Below are 25,724 nucleotides of genomic sequence, written 5' to 3'. Positions count from 1 at the left end.
AATAAATTCTAACCCCCAAATTAGTTCATTTTCTACTTCATGTGGCTACTGCACCTCTTCTTTCCTAAGGATAACCTTTCCTCTGTCCTACCCCACCCTCTAGTAACTGCCCATCCTTCCTCCTTCCCTCCATAGCTAACCCTTTCTTTAAAAAAAATGATTTGCACTTACTGTAGATGTGCCATCTTATCTCATTCCCCTTTGACACTGCCTGTGTTATGCCTACTGTCTGGTTTGCCCTCTCTTATCCCTCCACCCCTATTCATCTAGCTAGGAGGGCCTATTAGATTTGGTTCAGGCAACATCTATTCCTTGAAGCCTTTCATAGCCTTCCCAATCCCCTCTAGACTGAGATAATGCCCTTCTTATGTGCTCTCATAGCATCCCTGAGTGACTCAACAACTGTTACAGTCTGCTGTAGCTTTCTGTTTACTCAGCTGCATCCCTCTCTAGACTAAGTCCTGTGAAGACAAGAACCAAGTCTTATCTACCATTGAAGCCCTAATGTCACTGGGCTCAATAAACGTCTGACAAAAGACTGGAAGAATATGTTACTAATTAATTTCATCCAACTATCTACAACTCCAGTGGCCTGTATCATTCAAAACATAAGTAGAAATATTTCTATTTGATGTTTACTATCATCTGAGTTTGATTTATAAAAATGGAGGAGTTAGGAAGTAAAGTTCCTACCTTCTTCTTCCCATTAGTCTCAAACCAAATACGAGTCCCTACCTAAATGTGTTGAGCCCTTTGAGCATGATTTGGCCACCAAGTACAAAGCAAATGGGAGAGTTATTCCCACGGTGCTCCAAAAACCCTTGGAAAACTAAAGGAGGGGAAGGTTCTGGAATCATGTTTTTCCCAAGTGACATAACAAGATCAAACCACATCCAAACTGGCAACTCCCCTAGGATGCCTTTGAACTCTACTTTGGGACACTTTTTATTAAGTATCTCTACTAGTTTGCTAGGGCTGCCATAATAAAGTACCATGAACAGGGCGGCTTTGACAACAAAAGTTTATTGTGTCACATTCCAAAATCTAAGGTGTCGGCAGAATTGGTTCCTTCTGAAGGCTGTGAGGGAAGGATTTGTTCCAGGCCTCTCTCCTCGGCTTTCAGATGGCTGTCTTCTCCCTACGATTCTTCACATGGTGTTCTCCCTCTTTTCATATCTCTCTGTCCAAATTTCTCCTTTTCATAAGGACACCAGTCATCTTGGGTAGGGCCCCCTTTAATAATCTCATTTCAATTTGATTACCTCTGTAAAGACCCTATCTCCAAATAAGGTCACATTCTGAGGTACTGAGGGTTAGAATTTCAACAAATGAATTTGAGGGGGACACAATTCAGCCCATAACAGTATCCAAGGTCCTAGACAAAGGGGCTTTGCTGGGCTGATGAACAATGCCTCTTCACTCTACTCAGCATCCACACATTAAGTTTGATTTACTAGTTTTCTTAGACACTATAACCTCTTGGCGCTATTCTTCCAGCCCAAAGTGCTAGCTAGGGTATACTCCTCCATGTTCTTAGTTCTCTGCTTCTCTAAGGATCCCACTGCTACTGCATTTAACTCAAAGAAAATTTTATCTCACTAGATTAGCTTTCTGAAATGGAGCCAACAGTGTCTCCAAAGGATTAACAACAAAAGCCCTAATTTGTCGAGCATTTACAATGTTCCAATAAATGAGCTACGTTCTTTACTTTCATTACCTGATTTTATCCACAAAAAAACCTATGAAGTAGCTCTCATTTTAGAGATGGAGAAATTAGAGTTAAGAGGCTAAAGATTCCCAAGGTCTCCAGGTATAAAAGAAGCTAAATCCAGGAAGTCTGACTTCAGACGGAGAATGCTTAACCAACTCACCAAGCTATACTACTTCCCTAACTAGTGGGGCCACTGATTCTTTTCTTTGATGCTGTAGCTGAGGAAGGAACTAACCCAGAGGAGGAAGTTCTAAGCCAAAAATGGTGGGATCTGGAAATGCAAAGTTCTTTCCCAGACATCACTCTCCTCATGCATGGAAGGCCCTTCACTGTGATAGTCTCTCCCTTTGCCTGGCCTCTCCAATAGGCTTGCTAAGCATAACTAGTCTAATGGAGACATGGTGGTCTGCTAGTAGAAGCACATCTGTCTGTATGTACCTAATGAAATTTGGGAAAGTGGAAAGACTCCTATTACACAGATCCTCCTAAAGACACCCCACCATCCCTACCTCCCATGGTTAATGTGGAAAATATTGAGACAAACCTCTTCATCATGCCTATTGTGCTCAAACATACTTATGAGGATGAAAACTCCCAGCTTTTATGGATTGCAATAGACGGTGTCATCAAAAAGTCCTTTTGCATTGTTTATAACTCTAAATGATGACAAATTGGTTTGAATTAGCTCCACAGCTTCTAAACAGGGTTGTTGCAACTTTGGAGATCATTGAAGACAGCAACTTCCACTTTTGACCAGATTGTCTGCTAATATACCAAGTTAAGTGACAATACTGAACACAACTCAGAGAACAAAACTGCAGACCTTTCTATGAGCCTTTATTTGTATAGTTTCATGTGACTCCTAATAAGGCCCAATAAACAGCACCATTCCCCATCCTGAGGGCCTCCGTGAAAATTCTGGTCTCTCGTTTTTAGGTTCGTTTTTAACACATTGCACAGGGGTCCTCCCCTTTGAGTGCAAGAAGTCTTTCTCAATGTACTTTCTCAGGTACAGAAGTGGAAATGAGAGTAACAACTAACCTTACTGAGTACTTACTGCATAACAGGAACTGTGCTAGGAGTTTTTATTCATTGTCTCATTTATTCTTTAACAACCATATAAGGTCAGTATTAGCATCATCCATGCTTTATAGGTGACTTGCCCAAAGCACACAACTAGAACATGGTTGAACCAGGATTTGAACTCCATCTGTATTATTCTAAATCCCATGTTTCTATATTATATCCCACAGCACTGTAGATAATTCCTCAGATGGCACAGGTACTCATAGGAGCTGGAAACTATATCTAAACTCAATATTACCAAGCCTTTTGTCTATACCTGCTCTTACTCAAGGGACCAAACAGAAGAGTGGGGAGAGGGATGATAATTAGAAGAATTCCTCACTCTCTTTGTAAATTATAGCACTTTTCCAACTTCCTTATTTTAACATCCAACATACTATAATAATGGAGAGTGAATATGGAGTTTGCCCATTTATTATACTGGTTTTACTGAGTGGTAAACATTTTGTACTATTTTTAGATACTCAAAAGGGAAATGATAGTATTAACAAAAGAGAATAAGAGAATTCACATATTGAAGATTTTTTTAAGTTTCCATACAATGACTTCTAGCCAGTCCAAGATTGTTTAATGCCGATTAGTAATGACCATTAAGAAATCATTTATGGATTTTTTGTGAGTGTTCAGAGATACTAATGGATTTTAGAATTACTTGAGAATCTTCCTGAGGTCAAAGGAAGAAAATAAAGTATGAAGTGATGATAAAACGCATGAAGTGACTAATGGACAGGTTGTATATATATAATGGTTCCAGCAAAAAAACATTCAATTTTTACAGCATACATTTAAACAAATGGAAATCTCACTGCCATAGCCTCTTATCTTCACTCAAGAGCCAGGAAGGATGATAACATTGTGTATCACCATCATCCATATCAGATTCTCAACAATTTTTCAGCCATCAGGTCACTAGCCCTAACCACCTCTGCAGCCACTCCCACCCTCAGCTGCCAAAAATCTTATGAAAAGTAGTGGGAAAATAATACCACATTTGATGAGGCACCAATAAAATGACTTGCTCTAACATAGTGCAAATAAATACCTAACTCAAACACAGTTTTTACATGGCAAACATTAATACTGAAAATAGTCCCCCACAGCCCATCTAGGGATCAGGTATCTCTCCAAGCTTTTGCTACATGTGTAAGCCAACAAAATGACAATAAATCAAATGAAATAAAGAGCTGTGTGATATCACAAAATTTTGAATTCTAAGAGAAAAACTCAGAGTAAAATTTAATTTGAGGATTCTATTTTAAATCACACAATAGCACTCTTGATTTCCCCAATATACTGACAAACACAAATAATAATGTTTTATTGAAAATAAAGATTAGAGATAATGTAATAATGTAAATAATGTAGAAAAAAGATATAATATAAATAATAGAATAATGGATATTTTATTTTTTACTTTTTTTAATTGAAGTATATTGACATACAATGTTATATTAGTTTCAGGTGTACAACATAGTGATTTGATATTTTTATACATTATGAAATGATCACCATGGTAAGTCTAGTTACCATCTGTCACCATACAATGTTATTATAATATTATTGATTATATTTCCTATGCTGTACATTACAGCCCCATGACTTATTTATTTTACAACTAGAAGTTTTTCTTCTTGATCCTCTTCACCTATTTTGCCCATCCCCTCATCCTTCTGCCCTCTGGCAGCTATTAGATTGTTCTCTGTATCTGTGCGTCTGTTTCTGTTTTATTATGTTTGTTCATTTGTTTTATCTTTTAGATTCCGCATGTAGGTGAAATCATACAGTATTCGTCGTTCTCTGTCTCACTTATTTAACTTAGCATAATACCCTCTAGGTCGATCCATGTTGCTGCAAATGGGAAGATTTTATTCTTTTTATGGCTGAGTAATATTTCATTGTATATATGCATACCACATCTTTATCCATTCATCTATCTGTGGACATTTACATTGCTTCCATATCTTGGCTATTGTAAATAATGTTGCAATGAACATTGGGGTGCATATATCTTTTCAAATTAGTGTTTTTGTTTTCTTCAGATAAATACCCAGAAGTGGAATTTCTGGATTGTATGGTAGTTCTATTTTTAATTTTTGGAGGAAACTCCATACTGCTTTCCATAGTAGCTGCACCAATTTACACACTCACCAACAGTGCATGAGGGTTCCTTTTTCTCCACTGGATGTTATCATTTTTGAAAGAATTTTGTCTGGAGTTATTAGTGAGACTAATGAAGGAGGCTAAATGAGATGTTTAATTGTTGTTCAATAAAACCATCTTGATTCTGGCTCTCAGTAAATTAGTTCTTAATATCTAAGGTCATCAAGTCTTTTGGCTACATTATTGAGCGACTCAATTATACACTGATTATTCTTCTATGGCTTAGAGTATACATAAAGTTTATATCAAGTATACTTGACCTACTATGTACCTCTTACATACTATTCCTGTATTTGAAGAATGTGTGCTTGAAATAGGATGTAATAGGTATTTTCCAAATATAAAATCTCTTTTTTAGATATATCAGACTTCATAACTACAACGTCCCTGCAGTGAAGTTAGCTTGCATCCAGGTTAATATTGAGTAGATAGTCTTAAAAATGAATAGGTTTCCTCAAGAGCAAAATAATTCAACAAAAATTATTTTGTATAGTGGGCAACAGAGCAAGCACATTGGGGATATTAAATGATATAAAATTGATAAAGTATACCTTGCAAACATTTTGACTGCTATACCTTATCTTTAAACCTTACACTGTGATCTTATTTTTAATCTAAAGAATTCACATCTGCAATATATAATTTTATGTTTTGTTCTGAAAAGAAAATTTAAATAGTCCAAAAGAATTTTTAGTACTGAGAAGGGAAGAGTAAAGCTACTTGTGAACTGGAAAGCAATAGATGAAAACACTTTCAAGGGAATGCTGGAAAGAAATATGTTAGTGTTTAACCATGATCTCATCGCATGACTATATAGAATGTTTACCTCATCATATTTTGATTTGTTCTTTATGGTATGGACATACTTAGGGAAACTTTTTAAAAAACAAATGCAGAATGGCAAAACTTGGTGCCTTGCTTTCATGTTTCATCGCCACCCTCTCATATGTGTGGTTTGCGTTGAGTTAGTTTAAAATCTGTGAGCTCCCTCTTCCACATGATTAACAAATATGTGAGATAAGCTCCAGGGATGCAGGTCAAAGTCTCCCACCACTTGCTGCCCTGTGAGAAACACACATCTAAATTCTTATCTAGCCTCACCTCTCACCCTCCACCTCTCTCCCTCCATAGTTTTCATCAACAAGAAGGAACATTCTGTGGGAAAGGTTTGTAGAAAATCTAAATGCTTTAAAACATACCCAGAACAAGATAATTCATGTTGGTGTGGCTCTGTCTTTCTAGCATTAGCTAATAAACTATCTCTATCTTTTTTTCTGGTACTTTAAAACGTAGAGAAATAATCTAAATGAGGGTATTTGAGAAACAACCAAAGTAAAAACGAACAATAAGTAATTCCATTCAGCATGTTATGAACATACATGTTCCTCCACAATAAGAAATGTTATTTTGGTAATACCTTTATCTTTACTATGGTCTTTAACTCCACAGGAAAGGAAAACCTGCAAATATCCACTAATCAACCCGAACCTATTGAATGCCAATTAAATGTATATTCCGTAGAGATGTTATGAGAAAAATAAAAGATATAAAATAGACAGTCTTACGTTTAAAATAGAAAATATTTAAAATTCAGTTGAAGAAACTATATATTTTTAATAAGATACACATATTTATAAATACATATGCATATATTTTTTGACAGAGGACCACAGAAAGAGTGTTGGAATCCATAAAATTCATTTAAGGAGGAAGCCATTACTTTTTCTTGGGCTAGTCCAGAAAGGCTTTACAGAGAGCCAGACCTTGAGGTATGGATAGAATTTTAGTAGTTAGGGAAGAGTGGAATCGTGTGAACAAAGGTCTTAAAGTGAGAAAACCTGAGGGAGATTCTGGGAAAAGTGAAAGTAATTCACAATGGCCCCCCAAATGTTGATGCTTTAACAAGTGGTGGTCACATTCATTATTCTTCTACCTTTCTACCTGACTGACCAAGACCACATTAACTCTCTAGAGATCTTAAACACTGAAAAGATCATGGAGTCATTCCTATCCATGCACACACATATACATACACAAAACATTTAAAATAAAAGCCAGAGAGCCTTTAAAATGAATCAAAGGAAGTCAAAATTCTGATTTGTTTCATTTTGGAATAATAAAATCTATTGGGTGAGGTGTTGTTGGTTCCTCTACTTTGTTGATGAATTAAGTTTACAAAATTGTGCCTATCCTGCCACTGGGAAATCCAAGACTACAGCTGACAGAATTAACCTTAAAGAATACAATTATATCTCTCAAAGTTTTCAAATAAGAATAAGGTTAGACTTGCAGTTTCTCAGCCTCAGCACTGTAGATTTTTGGAGTCAGATAATTCTTTGTTGTAGGGGACTGCCCTGTGCATTGCATGGTACTGAGCAGCATCCCTGCGGTCTCTGCCTACCAGATGGCAGTAGTAGTTGTAATAACCAAAATGTCTCCAGATATTGTCCTCTGGGGGCAAAATCATGCCTTAAAAACCACTGAGTTAGAGGAAGGCATCAAAACTAGAGAATTAACAGGAAAATCCATCAACTTCCCTCTGAAATTTTAGAAATACGTTTCCAAGCTCTATTTGCACTCATATACTGATTGATTATTTAGGAGTGAAAAGACACTTATTGTGTGTATTATCTACTAAGGCCAGTATTGGGCCAAGAGATGGGTAGGTAGATAACTAATTATATACAAGTGGAAAGATTAACACAAATCAGGAAACCATTAAAGGCTATTCACAGCCGACATAGAAACATTATGTTATCTGCACCTGTGAGAAACTAGACACAAAACAATGAAGCCCATTAGAAAGTTCTCAGTTTGGAGGATAAGTCATTTTTTGAGACTTGTGACTTCCTTGACCTTCAAAAGCCAACAAAGGCAGCAGAACTAGTCCCCCCTTGGAAAGAGGTTTGTTTATTCTGCTTATCTACAGCCAAAGCTAACAATCTTAATGGTTTTAAAGATCTTAATGTTTCACAGCATTGAGAAAGCCTAATTTGCAGATAGAGGTATCTATCTAGAAATGAGCACACATCTTCATGAGAGTCTTGACACACAGTCAAAGCGAACTTAAAAGCATTTAGACTTAACTATTTCTAAACAATAAGTAGAGGGCAAACAAAATGGTGAATTGGTTATCTTTTTTCTCAGTTAAAGTAGAGATTAGAATAGAAAGAAAGAAAAAGAGAGAGAGGGGAAGGAAGGAAGGAAGGAAGGAACGAACGAATGAGGGAAGGAAGGAAGGAAGGGAGGAAGGGAGGAAGAGACGGAGGGAGGGAGGGGAGGAGGGAGGGAGGAAGGAAGGATGAGAGAAAGAAAGAAAGAAAAGGGAGGTGAGCAAAACAAATCTCGCCACCATAATTTCCCTGCCACTCTTTTGAGAAAAATTCTGAAAGACATTGTTTATGATGCTAGTTTTAAGTAACCTGAATGTAGGTACCACATTACTTTCATCTTTATATTCCCAGCTTATAAAACATGCCTTATCCAGTAAGTATTTAATATAAGTTTGTGAAGTGAATTAATAAGATGAAAGAGGAGAAAGAATATCAATTAGACAATCTGAAATATGTAAGTATAAAGTTTATTATAATTTAAAATCTGAATTCTCTTGTTACTATTTTCATTCACATAGACTCTCTCAGCCTCTCATTTCAAAACTTTTATCCTTTTACATGACCAAATTTTTATAGTTCTGAATTATAAAGTACTTATATAATTTCATGGGATCCCCAAAACAACCCTATGGAGTAAATACTATTATTCCTCTTTCAAAGAAAACATAGCATAATGAGCTCAGAATTTAAGTGATGCCCAAGGCCACAAGTAATTGAGCAGGAATCAACACAAGCTTCAACTCTCAAGCCACCCTGAGTATACTATACCTCAAGTGATGTCAGTCGAGAATAACACGTAGCTTGTTGAAGTGTTTCAGTTGCACATAGTGGTTAAAAAACATGCACTGGTGTCAGACTCCCAGCCCCACAAATTACCCGTTGGAGGATTGTGAGCAAGTTATTTCAACTCTCTGAATCTTTCTTGTCTGAAGAACTAAGCTGATAATATCTACCCCATAGCTTTGATGTAAAGATAAAATGAGATAATGCACGTAGCACATTTAGCACATGCCCCATTAGTAGCAATCACTGTCATATTCCATCCCTATTATAAAGGAACCTATGTCATAGCAGGTACTGTTTATGTGGAGTTCTGAGGATATCAGACTGTTTATGGCAACCCCAGCACTTTCTGGTTTGCAGAACCTCTTGTCACCATGCCCTCCTACAAACACGTACCCCTTAAAAGTTGAAGTCTCTGATTACTCAAAATTTGGGTAGATTACATGTTAAGATATATGGGAAGTCCTGGGTCTTGGAGAGTAGAAGTTGATGGTGGCATGTAGAAGAAAGCTTTCTAGCTAATTTAATAGGAAGACTTTTGAAAGTTCAGTTCCACGTTTGTAAAGTTCAGGAGGCAATATATGTTTCTTGCATGACCAGAAATAGAGTGCTTGAGTGCTTATTTTGGGATTGGCACTGTTGTAAATGCTCTACATATAGTAGCTCGTTTTAACTTGACACCCATACAGTTGAGGTAGGCTTTACTATCATCATCCTCTATATACAGATGAGGGAACAGGCACTGAGAAGTTAAATAACTTGACCAAGTTATTGCAGCTAGTAAGTAACAGAGATGATTTGAATCCAGAGCTGCCGCCAGAGTCCATGCTCGTACCCACTGCACTATACTGCCTCTCTCTGGAGTGTCCTATCATTAATCAACCACACATACACTATGAGTCTACAGAATGGTGCAAAGCACTTCTGTACTTTTTCCATCAAGTCTCCTGTCAGTTCATAGAGATGTCTGTAGCAGGTGCTGTTCATATCCTGTCCCATACTCCCTTGGCTCCCCAGTTCGCTTACAGCTACACTAAAATTCATGATTAATGGACAACTTCTCATTTGGGTTTCTCTTGATCCTTCCTGAAGGCTTTTTCAGAGACTATGGAAGCAAGACTTACCAAAGACAGGCACAATCTAGAAATGCAGGAGAATTAAAGACCCTAGGGGCAAGCTTCAAACAAAACAAAATAGGAATTGATAAGTAAATGCCCAGCCTCCCCACCCCATTCACTTTCTCGGAGGGTCCCTAGTGGAACTGAGTCTAGTTGGTCCACAGCAATAACTTGTTCATTAAAGCACCTTGTATTGGCTCTTCTTCCCTTCTTGTCTCACTTTCCACCCTCCTTCACTTGTGTTTTCTGGGAACACCTTTTAAATAAACTACCTGCGTGCACAGCCTTGTCTCAAGGTCTGCTTTGGGGTAACTCAAATCAAAACAATCTCAGCTGGGCATCTGGAAGTTTCCTGCTCTCTCCAATCCCACAAGCCCCTTGACCCAAGCTTCGTCTACATCAGACTGCCAAGGATCAGGCATCATAGGAGGAGCAGAAGCGGCATGAGGAGGGGCTACAGAAAGAGACTTTGATCCTTTGGAGTCTTCAAACTGAAACAAATCACTTCCTCTTGCTGATGTGGATCATTCTCATAAAATGTCTTTCAATATATTATGATGCAAACCACGTTTCTTTCTCTTTACTCTTCCTAAGGACTTCCTACCAAGAAGGCAGAGTAGAGGTAGAGAAGGGGTAAGAAGGGAAGAAAATACTATGCCACAAGGATTCCAAAAACCAAAAAAGAGTTATTAATGTATCTAAAAAGACTGTTATCATGGTGCCAGCCTGGTGGTGTAGTGGTTATGTTCGCGCACTCTGCTTCAGCAGCCCAGGGTTCACAGGTTCAGATCCCAGGTGTGGACCGATGCACCACTTATGAAGCCATGTGGTGATAGGCGTCCCGCATATAAAGTAGAGGAAGATGGGCATGGATGTTAGCCCAGGGCCAATCTTCCTCAGCAAAAAGAGGAGGATTGGCAACAGATGTTAGCTCAGGGCTAATCCTCCTCACAAAAAAAAAAAAAAAGATTGTCATGAATGTGCTGTTATTAGGAAGCTGAATGCTCCTACTAAGTGATATCCTTCTGAGAGACGTGATTCAGCGGAAAGAATATGCACAAACCTGGAGACATACAGACCTGAATTTGAATGCCAGCTTTACCACAAAGGATATGACATTAAGAAAATTAACTTCTTGAAGGCTGATTTTTCATACATATAAAATAGTGTGGGAATATTTACCTCCCAAAATTGTTAAAGATTTAAATGAGATGATGTACGTGAAAAATGCTAGTAGAAGTTTAATAAATGTTAGTTTCCTTTCCTTGTCTCCCCACGTCTCACCCCAACCCACAATCCCACAGAGAAAATATCATAGGAAATTTTCTTAATGATCTTCAATCTTACACACGTAGGGATCTCTGCTGCTCTGTTATGTTAACCTCCTGGAAATTATTCTAAACTTTTGTGGTCAAAAAAAATTAATCCAGTGAGCATTTCTTTTGGGGCCATCATGTCCCAAATTCTACAGGTTAACTAAGGAAAACTAAAGAAGTCAAGGAAAGTCAGGAAAGATGAAAATAAACATCAGATAGTAAAACTACGAAGTATCTGCATTAACATAGCCAAAGATGTGGGAGGTCAATTTAAGACAAACAAGTGATAGCTTCTATTAAGTGACATTGATAATAGCAAGGTAAATAGATAAGCCTCCCTATCCCTATGAAAAATGGACTAGTTTTCAACAAACTATTTTTAAAAAAGAGAGAAGAAGCAAAAGGCATAGACCATCTTTTGTCTCTGATTCCAGCATAGGCTCTCCTGCCTTTCACATTTCTCCCACAGAATCATGTGGCCCATAATTAAGTGATGCAGACATTTAAAGGATCAGCTCAAGCAAGTTTTGTAAATAAATGTGCTTTTTTACATTTTGAATAACTTAGCAAATGATCTACCTTCAAATTAAAAGAGTATGCCTGTATGCAAATAACTGCTCTCTCAGAACCTGAAGGGTGGACTCTGAGACCTCCTTTAACTCTTAATGCTTCAGCCTTCTCAGGGCAGGAGCTACACTTAAGACCCAACTAGAAAGCTGGAGAGAGGATGACCACCACAGTTACATCCATTCCACAGAGACAGAGAAAGCACAGGGAGCTGTGGTCTAAGGTTACCCAGCATAACTTATTACATACATTGCAGTGGCCCATCCACTTCTTTGGTGACCGGAAATTGTGGACAGTGGACAGGCCTCATCCCTCATGCTGAGTCACATGACAAATGCAACATTTGTATATGTATGTGGTATTCAGAGAAGTGCAGAACCTTCAGCAGGACAATATTCCATATCTCCAACCTTCAACAACTGAACTTACTCTGCTTATTCTTTGATGTTTTTATTATTACTAAGAGTTCCTAGTTTCTCTTTCTAGTTTCTATTCCTGGAAGCAGTGTTTTATAGAGGTAACAACATTTCTTAACTAGAAATATAACATCTGGATTTGAATATTTATTTTGCCACTTAACAGCTATATAAGCACTCTGTGCCTCAATTTCCTCATCTATAGAATTAGGATTGATAGTACTTATACGATAAAGTTGTTTTTAGGATTAAATAAAGGTTTAAAACTGTGCTGTAAACCATTATGTATGGTACAAATATATAATAATTTTCTTTCTTAGAAATGAACACTTGCAGAAAGGAGACCATGGTTTACTAGGTTCTTTAATGTGGCCCTTGGCATCTCACAGCATTATCACTTTAATAAATACTGGACAGTGGTGCTGACAATGATGGTCCATTATCATGGTTTTCATTTTGCTGACTGGGCGAAATGGTTTGTGTGGTTGCTAAAACTTCTACATTATGTCTGTTTTGTCCCATTAATCCATCTAAAAATCAAAACACTGCACAAGGTCAGTGAACCATTCTTTTCTATTTCAACAAAAAATAGTCAATGTAAGTAACTCCTCTCAGAGATGAGAAGGTGAGTGGTATTTCAATTACCACAGCACTTCCTGGGCTGTTTCAATGAATATGTGGTATTTTCAGTGCATCAATCCTTACAGGCTGCAGAGTTGTGGAAAAGATTCATTGAGCAACTTCAAAGAGCATAGAATCAAACCTTTACTGAGGTACTCCAACAACCACTGATAACTAGTGACAGAACTACCGACATATGGTACAAAGAACCATAATACGTTCAAGCTGGAACAGAAGAGCCTTCACAATTGTCTTTCCTTTGGTTCCTTCGGTTATAGATGATGAAACTGAGGACCAGAGAGACCAAATTGTAGTAAAATTGATTTCCCATTAACAAAGTTGAGATCCAAAACCACAGATCTAAATTAAGATAAGCAAAGATCTAAGAGGAGAATTATATCCATAAGAATACATAAAATCTAGCAACTGGTCTGGATCCCCATCATCAAATCCTTTTCAGCCATTATCACTGCTTCAAAGTATTTAAACACTGAATGCATCACATATATTATAAACAATATACGACTTACTTTTGAAATATAGACTCTGCAGTTGACGGGAGAATCACGAGTACACCAAGGGCAAAAGGCACAAGAGACTTTGAGTTGCTGTGAGTTAGGCTGTGGAGAGCAAGCGCCTGGATCATCCACTTCCATCAATTCTGGAAGCTAAAGTATAGAGGACAAAGGCTTGCTGTTTGATACAGTTTCCTCTTCAGACATTTTTAAGGCAGTAAAGACAGGAATGGAGTGTGCATTCCTTTCATTGCACTACAAATCTTAACATCATGACGCATTCAATGATATACCTACAATATCTCTAAGGAACAGGACTGTGTACTTCAACTATAAAGAGTCGACATATTTCTGAGACTCTCTCTCCCCCGATCCATACTAGTGCTCCCAATCCAAGAGCTGGGAGAACCAGAAGGGGAAAGGCTTTAGGAAAACTACATGAAAATCAATGCTGGTAAATTTCCCTTGTAATTAAGGGAGGCCCGAGGCTTTCTTTTACACCTTTGCATCCCCTCTCTGAGGCTTTGGTTCCCCACTTCCTCTTCCTCCTTCCCTCCAGTGCTCCTTGTATTTCATTTTCATGAGGTCCAGGCTCTTCTGTTAGATCATCTGTAAGAAAATTAAATTCCTGCTAAATTATTATGCCCCTCAGAACATATGCTTTTTAAATGATGACTCCCTATAAAACGAAGAGGCCATCAAAAGCCAACCAAATGAATTTTAAACAATCTGATAAACGGATAGGAAGTCTGAAAGACAGTATGGGGTAGGCGGCTTTCCTGCACTTCCTAATCAAAATCACATGCAGAAGCAACTGCTTCTGTGTTAGCTTCCCAATTTGCAGGACTTAGTTTAAAACAAACAAGTCTTAAATAATATTAGCACTGACTCCATCAAAATTAAAAAAGATACTGAAGACAACTCATGGGAGCACTCATCGGCCATGGGGCCATTTATGCCCTGAACTAGTTAAGCCTCATGAGACCAAAGAGCCAAACTAAAGAAAGATGTAAGTAAACCTCGCCCTCACCTGCTCCTTCCTACCTCAGGTCCTTTGCACATGCTTTCCTTTGCCTGGAATGCTCTTCCCTCAGTCCCTACCTTTGCCTGATTGATTCCCACTTATCTTTCAGTGCTCAGGTGATACTGAATCAAGGAAGAGTTCCCAGATGCCCAGAATAGATCATCTCCTCCTCCCACTCTAAATTGCTCTGCTCTGTCACTCTATATAAATATATATAGTCAGATGAAGTTGACCAACTCCAGACATCTTTATTTATAATAGTCATCTGAGGGGGGATCATTAACTAAGAACTTTATAAAAACAATACTCTTGGGAATGATAGTGCCTACACCACTGAGCAACAACTATATGAAGTTTATAATAAATCAGTTTAAGTACTAATCTACACAACAACTTACAGTTCCAAGCAATGGCTTAGCAACAAACTTTTGGAACTTAGCCCACTTCTAAGTTGGTACATGTTGGTATATTTTCCTATTTTAGTATGAAAGTCAGTGTACTCTAAAGATCTTATAATGTAGAAACACAGAAAGAAAATTTTTCTCCAAAAGCATAAACCTATCATAATGCCACATTCTAGTATAGCAGACCATAACTAAAAATTAAACAAGTATCGCCTATTTTATGGGCCTGATTTTTAAAAAATCTCTCCCAAACTTTCCATTAAATACTGATAAGAATTTTGGACAAAAATCATCCAAGGAAATAAAACACATTGTTGCATGATCACAGTTAAATGTCCAACAACAATTATACAATGGGGATTCCAACTAATCATAGTATTCTGCCTGATTTGATGTTATCTTGTGAATTAAAGTTACCTTTGCAGTTCTTGAGTTTCGTTTACTTTGATCTCAAAAGGAAATCATGACAAATACATAAGAAGTACCTGTGTGGCAGGCTGTGATGCACTGCCCAGATTCCCCTTCAAGAATATGGGAGCTATCTCCCCAGCTGCTGGCAGTGCTGCCTTAAGATGGTCCTCTGCTGTCAGCCTTCTTGGAGGATTGTCTCAGCTGAAGAAAACTGCTTTCCCTCAGGTCATCTCTACTTTCAGGGGAAGTCCCTATCCAATGTCCCCATCCCATCTCATTCAACGGAGGGATATAAAAGTCCAGCCACCCTGCCCCAACTCTAAAGTGTCATCCCAGCTCCAGAGCTCCCCAACGGACATGCTGAGGTCTTCAGTGGAACCACATCACATCTCAACTTCTCTGTCTGCCCAACTCTGTTTCCTTCCCCTCCCGTCCACTGCTATTCATCTCCAGAGTGCTTCCTAATGAACGTCTTGCACATTAATCTCCACCTCAGAATCTACTTCTGGGGGAACCCAACCTGCAACAACCTGGAAGTAAATCCACTTCCTAGTATACAAATGCATTTTGTTTAATAATTATCTCGGTGCTAACCACTCCCTAGGCGACAGATTTGCTGCCATGAGATATGAGGCCCCTAGGCCACCTTTATCTTGGTGATTCCTATTGGGTCAGTGACCCTCTCCTTTGAGCCATCATTGGCAACCGGTCTTTGCCTGCTGTGCAGCTTCTGCACCTTCAGGGTGTCCAGCATCTCCTGGCATGGAAAGGGTAGGGAGCAAAAATTTATTGAGCCAGTTCACTATTCTACTTGTCTCCTTCTCTCATAATCTGAGAGTAGAAAAGAATGAGCCATTTGGTTTATTTTTCCTTTCATTTAAGAGGATCCAAGATAATGACCTCTCGATATAATGTGTTAGTCTCTTATACTATTCCAATAAGGCAGTTTTTATTAGACTAGTGTAGGTCTCAGAACATTCTACTAATATAGCTCTATACTTGGAATACAAATCTAAATTTAATTTCATTTTGCTCTTGACATCTATTTGGCTATAGCATTTGTTTGTTCATTCATTCATTCACTTATTCACATATTCATTCACTTGACATATCTATTGAGGGTCTACCATGAAGCACATACTTGAATATTCCTGTTAAGTAAATACAGCATTCAATGCTCACCTGCCTGCCTTCACCAAAATGCAGTGCCCCTGTTGAAGTCGATTAAATTTTTGAGCCCTCACTCTGAGTTTCTCACAAAAGCCTCTATAATCACACAACTCAGCCATCATCAGGATCTATGTGAATTCTACTAAAACTTTGCCCACCTAGTTTACTAGCATTCAGGTGTTAAGTAAGTTTGATTCCTCCTCCTCCTTTTTTACAAGAATTTTCATAGTTGGACTTTCTAGCTCACTCTTTTTGGCATCTCTGGACCTATTCCTCCTTCTTTCCTCTTGCCTTTTTGTCTTTGCAAGTTCCATTTCTACTCCTTTTTAATCTCTGGCCACTACTAGTGCATTTTCTCCAGAAAATATTCCTAAAATCAAACTAAAATTATGTCAACTGAACTTAATATGCACTCCACGGCTATGGGACCAAGGAAAATATTGATTTGGGCTTAGTGAAAATGTTAATAGACTTTAATTTGGGCTAAAGCATAAAAGAGAGAGGAAAAGAAGGGGTGACAGTATTGCAATATGTTAGACAGAAATTATTGTATAAGTAATACCCATTCAAGATATTTTAAATAATTTTTTAAAACTAGCAGTCTGTAATATTGTGTAATTGCTTATTTAGTCTTCTTTATTAATAAAGATAATTTCAATTCATTTACATGAAAAAGAAATTCCCAAATGCACACAAACCTTACCAAAAAGTTGGTTCTCCCAATCTTCTTATATATTGCTTATTGTGTGTCAGGAATTTTGGAATAATTACTGTATTCCATGTAATACAGTATTATATGAAAGTTGGTACTCTTACCACCCCATTGGAAGATGAAGTAAACTGAGGCTAAATAAGATGAAGCAATTTGCTCGAAGGTACAGCAGGGGGATTTGAATTCAGGTAGTCTGTCCCACAGTATGCACTCTTCATTATGACATCATACTGTCCCATTGACGTACGGTCTGGAGCCCTGGAGAAATATGTCTGGCCAAATGTAAAAGACAATTGGAGTGTGTGGATTTGGACTTTTGAAGTGAACTCAGACCTTTTGGCATTTGCATTCTCTTTGTGGTGGACAAAACACAAACTTCTATTTGAAAAGGGAGAAAGAAAGTGGTCTGAATGGCTTTAAGGTTTTTGAACATCAAATAGCTCTTACCAAAGAAGAGTACAATCACTGAAGTGTGTCCGAATCAAAAAATACATGGATTTGACAGCAATCTGATTCACAGAAAACCCAGAGCCATTTCGTGGTTATCATGGTTCCAAGTTAAATAGAAAGCTCTGTCCTGCCTTCTTCTCTCCATTAATTAATTCCTGACTGGGTATTCCTGCTCTTCCAAGGGCGTGCCAGTGGACACACATTGGGGAGTGTCACCATTCAGGAAATGATATTGGCAAGACCAAGAGGTTTGGTGGGGTGGGTGGTGTGGGGGCAGGCCTGGCTGGAGCTGCCTTCTCTCATATGGCCCAAGCCAGCAGCAGCAACAACTGTAGGCACTTTAAGTCTGGAAGTTTCACAACGGGTGAGTATTTTTCCATGTCCTTCAAAGTCTGTGGATGGAGGGATGGGCAAGTCATTGTGCCTGCAACTTGGCATGTGGGCAGCTAAGATCAAAGCAAGGGGAATTGTACAAACTGTCCACTTGAATACTAAAGAAGTAAAGAAAGCTAAGCCAACTCAACCAAATATTGCTTCTTTTTCTTTGAATTCTTTATTTTTCTGATCCAGAAGTTTATGTTCTAAATGGCTGGTTAGCACAGCAGCAGAAGTGGCTCACCGTCAGGATTTTGAGATTGCTACCAGAAAACTTGACTTAAAAAAAAAAGAAGACCTGGACTTTGTAGTTTGCTGCCAGCGAAGATAATAAGCTGGCCTAATTCAAATAATCATGTCAAGTAAATCTAAGCTGTAATGATTTACAGAAGAGCACTGAGTTAGAAAGTAGTATCAGCTTGAAGGAAAAATGCACTACAGCCAGTTGCAGCTGGAACATGAAAGTCTCACAGAACACATTTCTTATCTAAAACATGAGAGTTGGACTACTTTCTCCACTGCACTTTCCCATTCTAATGTTCCATGATCCTATTTTATGTTAAATGCATGTGTGGAGCTAAATAGATCACTTTATCTTGAGTCTAGGGGCTTTCAGTAATGAATCACAAGTAGCATCTATCAATTCGTAGAGGATTCTTATTAAAGCTCTGATCTTGTAGAATATTCCAGAGCCCAATGCTGAAAGTGAGATAAACTGGACTTAACCTAGCTCAGACATTGGTTAGTTATCTGAAATTGTGCAAGCCAACTAGCTTCATTTCTTCATCTGGAAAATGAGACTAATCCTTACACTTCTAATATTTGATTCAGAAATATTCATTATTCATTATTCTTGTGACCCTTTGTAAAATTACGTTAAATGTTATTTTAATATTCCTTGAACGAGAACAATGTTAGCCAGCCCTGGTGGTCTACTGGTTAAGATTCAGAGCTCTCACCACCATGGCCTGGATTCATTTCCTGGTCAAAGAACCATACCACCCATCTGTTGGTTGTCATACTGTGGTGGCTGCATGTTGCTGTGATACTGAAAGCTATGTCACTGGTATTCCAAATACCAGCAGGGTCACCCATGGTGCACAGGTTTCAGTGGAGCTTTCAGACTAAGACAGACTAGGAAGAAGGACCTGGCCACCCACATCTGAAAATGCTGGCCATGAAAACCCTATGAATAGCAGTGGAGCCTTGTCTGATATAGCACCAGAGGTGAGAGGATGGTGCAAAAAGACCAGGCAGGGTTCCACTCTGCTGTCCACATGGTCACTAGAAGTCAGAGTTAACTCAATGGCACTAACAAAGAATAATGTTAAGTAGGTTCCAGTATCTTTAACATCCAGGAACCTAAGAAATATGGACAGCATCTTTAATCCCATTTTCTTTAACACAGAAATAATGTGGACTTAAAGAATCCTAGAGTCAATGCCCAGGAAAAAAATATCTATCAGTCATGAACAAATATTTGAAGATACATACATACACCTTTCTGGTAGTAGATGACAGATCAGTTTGTTGCCAGAAAAATTGTCACACTGGTTACTTGGCATTGTTAATTAATTAAAAGGGAGATGAGACCAAAGATGTTGCTGAGGAAGAATGAAATCAGGCAACAACACACACGAGCTCTCACGTAGCCACTCTGCCACCAGCTCTTGTTTGTGCATCATCTCATTCCAATGAGATAGTGCTCTCGCAATATCTATTCATTTGAAGAATCAGCATATTGCCTATGAGCCCAGCCGCATCTTAGCAAACTGAAAAACAAACACCCCTTGGCTCTGTAATCTGAAATATCAACTATAATTTACTAGTGACTGAACAGTCATTATGTTGAAGAGATCAGGAACACTGTTATTCCCAGATATTTTCCACAACTGGTTTGCATATTCTTAGGTTCCCTAGCTTAGGAAATTTGGTGATTCTTATTTATTGTTATTAATGTTATCTCTCATATATTAAATTTATTTAAAACCCCAGGTCTTTGAAAATAGAAATGGAAGATTTCACTAACCACAGATGTATATACTCTACTTTAATCTAAGCATTCAAATACCTTTCCAATGTGACCAAATTCTCATTTCCTTCATGCTCAAATGAAAATACTCCATATTTACATGCTTAAAAGAATCCTGAAAATTGAGGCAAATATTGACTATCTTGGGCAATAACTGTTCAGAGACTAAATAATTTATATAATCCCCACGTATATTGCAATACAATTTGAGGACAGGGTCAGGTTTTTCACGTTTTATTTAGCCTTTTCCATCATCTGACCACCATCTATCCAAGCATCCCCACAACACAAATACCGCATACTGCTAGCTCTGTAAATGCTATAGAGTGAATAACTCAATTGGCACTTTATTTCCACTTCATTTATGGTGGAGACGTTCTGTGTAAGTTTTGCCTGTGCTCAAATCCTCTAATGGCATCCCTACCACTCTGAGGAGAAGCCAAAGTCTGTGACCTGGTAACCCCCCACCCGTTTAGCTCTTTCTCACCTCTTTCCCTTCTACTCTCCTGACCCCCACCATTCCAGCTACACCAGCCATGCTTCCACTTCGAGGCCTTTGTAATTGCTGTTTCCTCAGCCTGGAAATGTTCCACCTACGATATTCCAGTGACTGTTCCCTGTTCTCCTGCTTCCTTTAAGTTTTACTCAAATGTCACCTTCTTAACAAGGCCTTTTCTCTCCACACTTCCTAAAATTTCAACACCCTCCCCACTTTGTTTTTCTCTTCGACACTCATCACTACCTGATATACAAGTTATTTTACTTATTTCTTTTTTATAGAATGTGTCTCTCAACTAGAATGTAAAATTCACGAAGGCATGGATTTGTGTTTTTATTTTTTCAGAATTTATTTGGTGTTTAATAAATACTTATTGAATGAACAGATGCATTTCTGGAAATTCATAATCACAGTCTAAAAATAGCATCTACACAAACTGGTACTGATTTGGCAGTGTAACTGTCATTATCTCCCTATGTCTTGGGGTAGAATTTCCTCAGTCCTTCTTACCAATAAGAAGGTAAGACCTCAATAAGTTTTCTTTTCTCATTTCTAAGTCCGTGTTTGTGCTACTTGGATAATCTTCATCAGAATCAACTTAGATTCTTATTGAAAAATATAGTTTCCTGGCCCCTGATTCAAATCAAAACCTCTGGGCAGGGAAGAAGATTTTTGCATTCTGTATTTTTAATAACCTTTCCATAAAGGTAATACTTAACACATACTTAAGGGTGAGAGCCTCTGACAGAAATATTTTGTGGCCCATTTATTTCTTAATGTCTTTCTTCTGCTATACTAGGGTATACATATCCATGTCTGTCTAATTACCAGGGACCATATCCATGTGGTTCTCCTTAAATTGTGTTGGGGGGCCAGCCCCGTGGCGTAGCGGTTAAGTGAGTGCGCTCTGCTGCTGGCGGCCCGGGTTCGGATCCCGGGCGTGCACCGACGTACCGCTTATCAGGCCATGCTGTGGCGGTGTCCCACATAAAGTGGAAGAAGATGGGCACGGATGTTAGCTCAGGGCTAGTTTTCCTCAGCAAAAAGAGGAGGATTGGCATGGATGTTAGCTCAGGGCTGATCATCCTCACAAAAAAAAAAAAAAATTGTGTTGGGTACAGGGACATAAATGCTTAATCAATTATTTGATGATTTTTGAAGAAGATGAAAAGAATGATAACAACCATTACAATGAAACTTATTTTGACCCTAAAACACTTCCTTTCACCAAATAGGATTTGGAGACTAAATTACTTTCAAGTTTGTTGTTTGAATGATAAAGGTATTTTCTCCTTTTCACATATGTATATCATGTCGAAGCTTTGAATATTTTAGGAATAGTTTAAGTTGAACAAGTCAGCTGCTTCCCTCATGAAGTAACTTATTTTAGATAAAATCTTCAGTTAACATTCAGAAATCAAATAAATCTTACAAATACACCTTACATTGCTCAATCTATTAAAATCTATTGAGAAACATCAGCATCACTTACTGGCATTCTCAGAAGCATTTATCTATATAACTATTTGTCTCCAATGATCAGGCCAAAAAAGAAACCATAGACGTCCCAAAAACCTTTATAAAATCTGTCTGCAAGCTGACCTGAGATTTTTACAGTGAGTGTGAGGTTTTACAGGACAAAAGGGAAATAAAACTTGTTTGTTTGTTTATCTAACTAGCACACGCACTTTTCAAACAATTTGGGTTTGGCATCACCCACAATGCATCTAGCCAAACACTTTTTCCCCTTAATTTTTATAACCAAAGAAATTTTCAGGGAAATTTAATCCACATGTTTCTGATTCATTCCATATTCAGTAATGTTTCAGTAAAAGGTATTTGATTTCAAGAACTTTGGAAACAATTCATTATCGGCAGTTCCCAAGACTGTAGGTAAGCCAGTGTAAATAATAGGGAAGCTCAAGGAGGCAGACTCAGGCATAGAAAGATTCACCCAAAACGCAATTGGACAAACAATTCTAAGGGGCCAGAAATTTTCCTCAAGGTTCTGGGAAGCTGGAATAGCCTGTTTTGACTTCAAATTCCCAGTGTGGTCAAATCAGAAGTAGTTTACCAGCAGGAGTAGTTCCATTTGCATAGAAACTCCACTCCAGAGAGTTGAGTATTCAATACCTACTGGGTACATAAATTGTGACAGGTACTGTTGCTGTAGGAAAAAAACAGACGAATAAGACATAGTGTTGACCTTAAAGAACTTCCAATTTAGTGGTGAGGATAAGACCCAATGAGATAATACCAATATTCCACCTTAAAACTTTAAGATAGACTGTCTACTGAATAGACATTTCTCCAAAGAAGATATACAGATAGCCAACAGACACATGAAAAGATGTTCAAAATCATTAACTATCAGGGAAATGCAAATCAAAACTACAATGAGATATCACCTCACGCCTGTCAGAATGGCTATAATTAACAAGACAGGAAACAACATGTGTTGGAGAGGATGTGGAGAGAAGGGAACTCTCATACACTGCTGGTGGGAGTGCAAACTGGTGCAGCCACTATGGAAAACAGTATGGAGATTCCTCAAAAAATCAAAGATAGAACTACCATATGATCCAGCTATTCCACTGTTGGGTATTTATCCAAAGAACTTGAAAACATCGATGCATAAAGATACATGCACCCCTGTGTTCATTGCAGCGTTATTCACAATAGCCAAGACTTGGAAGCAACCTAAGTGCCCATCAAGGGATGAATGGATAAAGAAGATGTGGTATATATACACAATGGAATACTACTCAGCCATAAGAAACGACGAAATCCAGCCATTTGTGACAACATGGATGGACATTGAGGGTATTATGCAAAGTGAAATAAGTCAGAGGGAGAAGGTCAAATACCGTATGATTTCCTTCATTAAGTAGTAGATAATAACAACAATAAACAAACACATAGAGACAGAGATTGGATTGGTGGTTACCAGAGGGGAAGGGGGGAGGGAGGAGGGCGAAAGGGATATTTTGGCACATGTGTGTGGTGATGGGTTGTAATTAGTATTTGGGTGGTGAACATGATGTAATCTATGCAGAAATAGAAGTATAATGATGTACACCTGAAATTTATACAATGTCATAAACCAATGTTACTGCAATAAACAAAAAATTTAAAAAAATAAAAATAAAAAAATAAAGAAGATGGGTTAAAAAATGCAAAAAAAAAAAGGATAGCCTGTCTAGTTCTCTATGTAGCCTACATCAGCAAACTCACTCGAATTCTTATACACATAAAAACACAGACACATACACAGGACTGTAATCTTAGATGTCAGGAACTAAGATCTTATTCTATTGAATTTAAAAATGTATCTTTTATCCTGCTTGGCACACAAAGCAATTTAAACATGGCACACATTTAAAATATATTTTAATAATAATAATAATAAAGTGAATAAATAAAATATAATTCATGTTCTTGCTTGTTTTATAGGTTAATCTGTGAAACTAAAAGAGAATACTATAAGATTGGAATTTATGACACTTGAGACTGGAGAGCTAAGCTGGAAAAGTGATGAGTACCTTTTTAATAAGTTATACTTCAAACTAAATTCCAGGCCATTTACAGAGAGAACACCATGGCCATGTCATTACTGCATTTGACACAGCAAGAGCTGCTGAAATAGAATTAGTAGTTACTATATTCAACCTAATCAAAGAAGAGAGTCTACCATAGAACCAACAGCACATCATTTCATAGTCATCAGGTGACCACAGTACTTCAGGCCAGAATCTAATCGTGCAGATCCTCTTAATAAAATATTGGTCTGTACGTCTCTTTTTTATTGATTGGTTGTTCTAAAATAGCATTCATTTTACACATTCTAACTTTTGATTCTTCAATTTATATATCATACATTTTATTCAAATGCATTTCTAAAATAAAATCACTGAATTTACTCTGCAGATTGAGTCATATTATATTTTTCAAAAATGGCCTCAACAATAACTCTCATCCTGCATGCTCACCTGCAATGTGATCTTGTCATGCTTCCATCAAGAATTGGAGTCCAGGGGCCGGCCCCGTGGCTTAGTGGTTAAGTGCTCGTGCTCCTCTGCTGGCGGGCCAGGTTCAGATCCCAGGTGCGCACCGATGCACCACTTGTCAGGCCTTGCTGTGGCGGCGTCCCGCATGAGTTAGAGGAAGATCAGCACAGATGTTAGCTCAGGGCCAGTCTTCCTCAGCAAAAAGAAGACGATTGGCATGGATGTTAGCTCAGGGCTGATCTTCCTCACCAAAAAAAAATAGAAAGAATCGGAGTCCATTTCTCACCCCTCCTTAATCTGAGAGGCCTTGTGACTGCTTTGACCAATAGAATAGGACTGAAGTGTCACTGTGCCAGTTCTAGGCATATCCCTTAACTGGCCTGGCAGCCTCTGCCTTCTTCCTCTTGGAAGCTGGCCACCATGCAAGAAGTGTGATTATCTCAAGACAACATTGCTCTGAGAAGCCCAAGCCCCAGGGAGAAGCCTTGTAGGATAAGACACCATGTAGAGAGAGACTGGCCTAGGCACCTGACAAGTGATTGAAGAAGTCATCGTGGTAGTAGATCCTCCAGCCCCAGCTGCCATCATAGGAGTGAAAGACAAACAACCAGCAAAGCCATTCCCAAGTTCCTCACCCCCAAAACCATGAATAAAATAAAATGATTGTTTTAAGCACTGAGTTCTGGGGTTGTTTGTTATGAAGCAACAGACAGTTGAAATGCAGACTATTAGGAAACTTCCTGCTCTCTACCTAAACCTGTACTAATATGTGAAAAGGAAGATCTAAGAGATCTAGAAGGCAAGTCAGTGCACTCAAGAAGTTTGCAATCCGGTGAGGATCAAAAAGTATATTACCACAGGAGAATGACCAACAACCAACCAAGAACTACAAAAAATAAATCATTAATGGTAACAGAATCATAACTTCTAGAATCAAAGATAAAATTAGTGCTCTGACTCAAGTACAACAGCCAGGGATTGTTTCTCACAGGTAAATTACATCTATAAATGACAATGGGTTAGAATTGTCAGAAGAGGGGAGGAAGGCCTTTTATGAGAAAAATAATATGAGCAAAAGTAGTACAGAGAAAATAAACCAAAAGAAAGAAAGTAAGGAGCGAGGGAGGGAAGAGCAGGAGGGAGGAAGGAAGGACAAAGGAAAGACAAAAAGGGATCAAGACAAGAAAAAGGGAAATTAAGGGGAACAGTAGGAAAATTGGCTTGGCTGGAATAA

At 38.2% G+C, this 25,724-nt stretch overlaps 1 long non-coding RNA gene across 2 annotated transcripts in view; it reads right to left on the bottom strand.

The window, feature by feature from the left end:
* Window positions 1–24,568, bottom strand: part of LOC131419550 (uncharacterized) — a 146,202-nt gene extending 121,634 nt beyond the window's left edge. The window contains exons 1-3 of one of the 2 annotated variants that reach the window (XR_009223278.1): window positions 24,473–24,568; window positions 13,908–14,015; window positions 13,422–13,559 (exon numbers count right to left, since the gene is read on the bottom strand). This is a non-coding gene — a long non-coding RNA (uncharacterized LOC131419550). Of the gene's footprint in view, window positions 1–13,421; window positions 14,016–24,472 lie in introns of both variants that reach the window. The other variant, XR_009223277.1, reaches the window with a different exon arrangement.
* Window positions 24,569–25,724: the final 1,156 nt, after the last annotated feature.

Source organism: Diceros bicornis, chromosome 21, assembly GCF_020826845.1.
Source record: "Diceros bicornis minor isolate mBicDic1 chromosome 21, mDicBic1.mat.cur, whole genome shotgun sequence".
NCBI lineage: Eukaryota > Metazoa > Chordata > Mammalia > Perissodactyla > Rhinocerotidae > Diceros > Diceros bicornis.
This window is presented reverse-complemented; position numbering and strand designations above follow the sequence as displayed.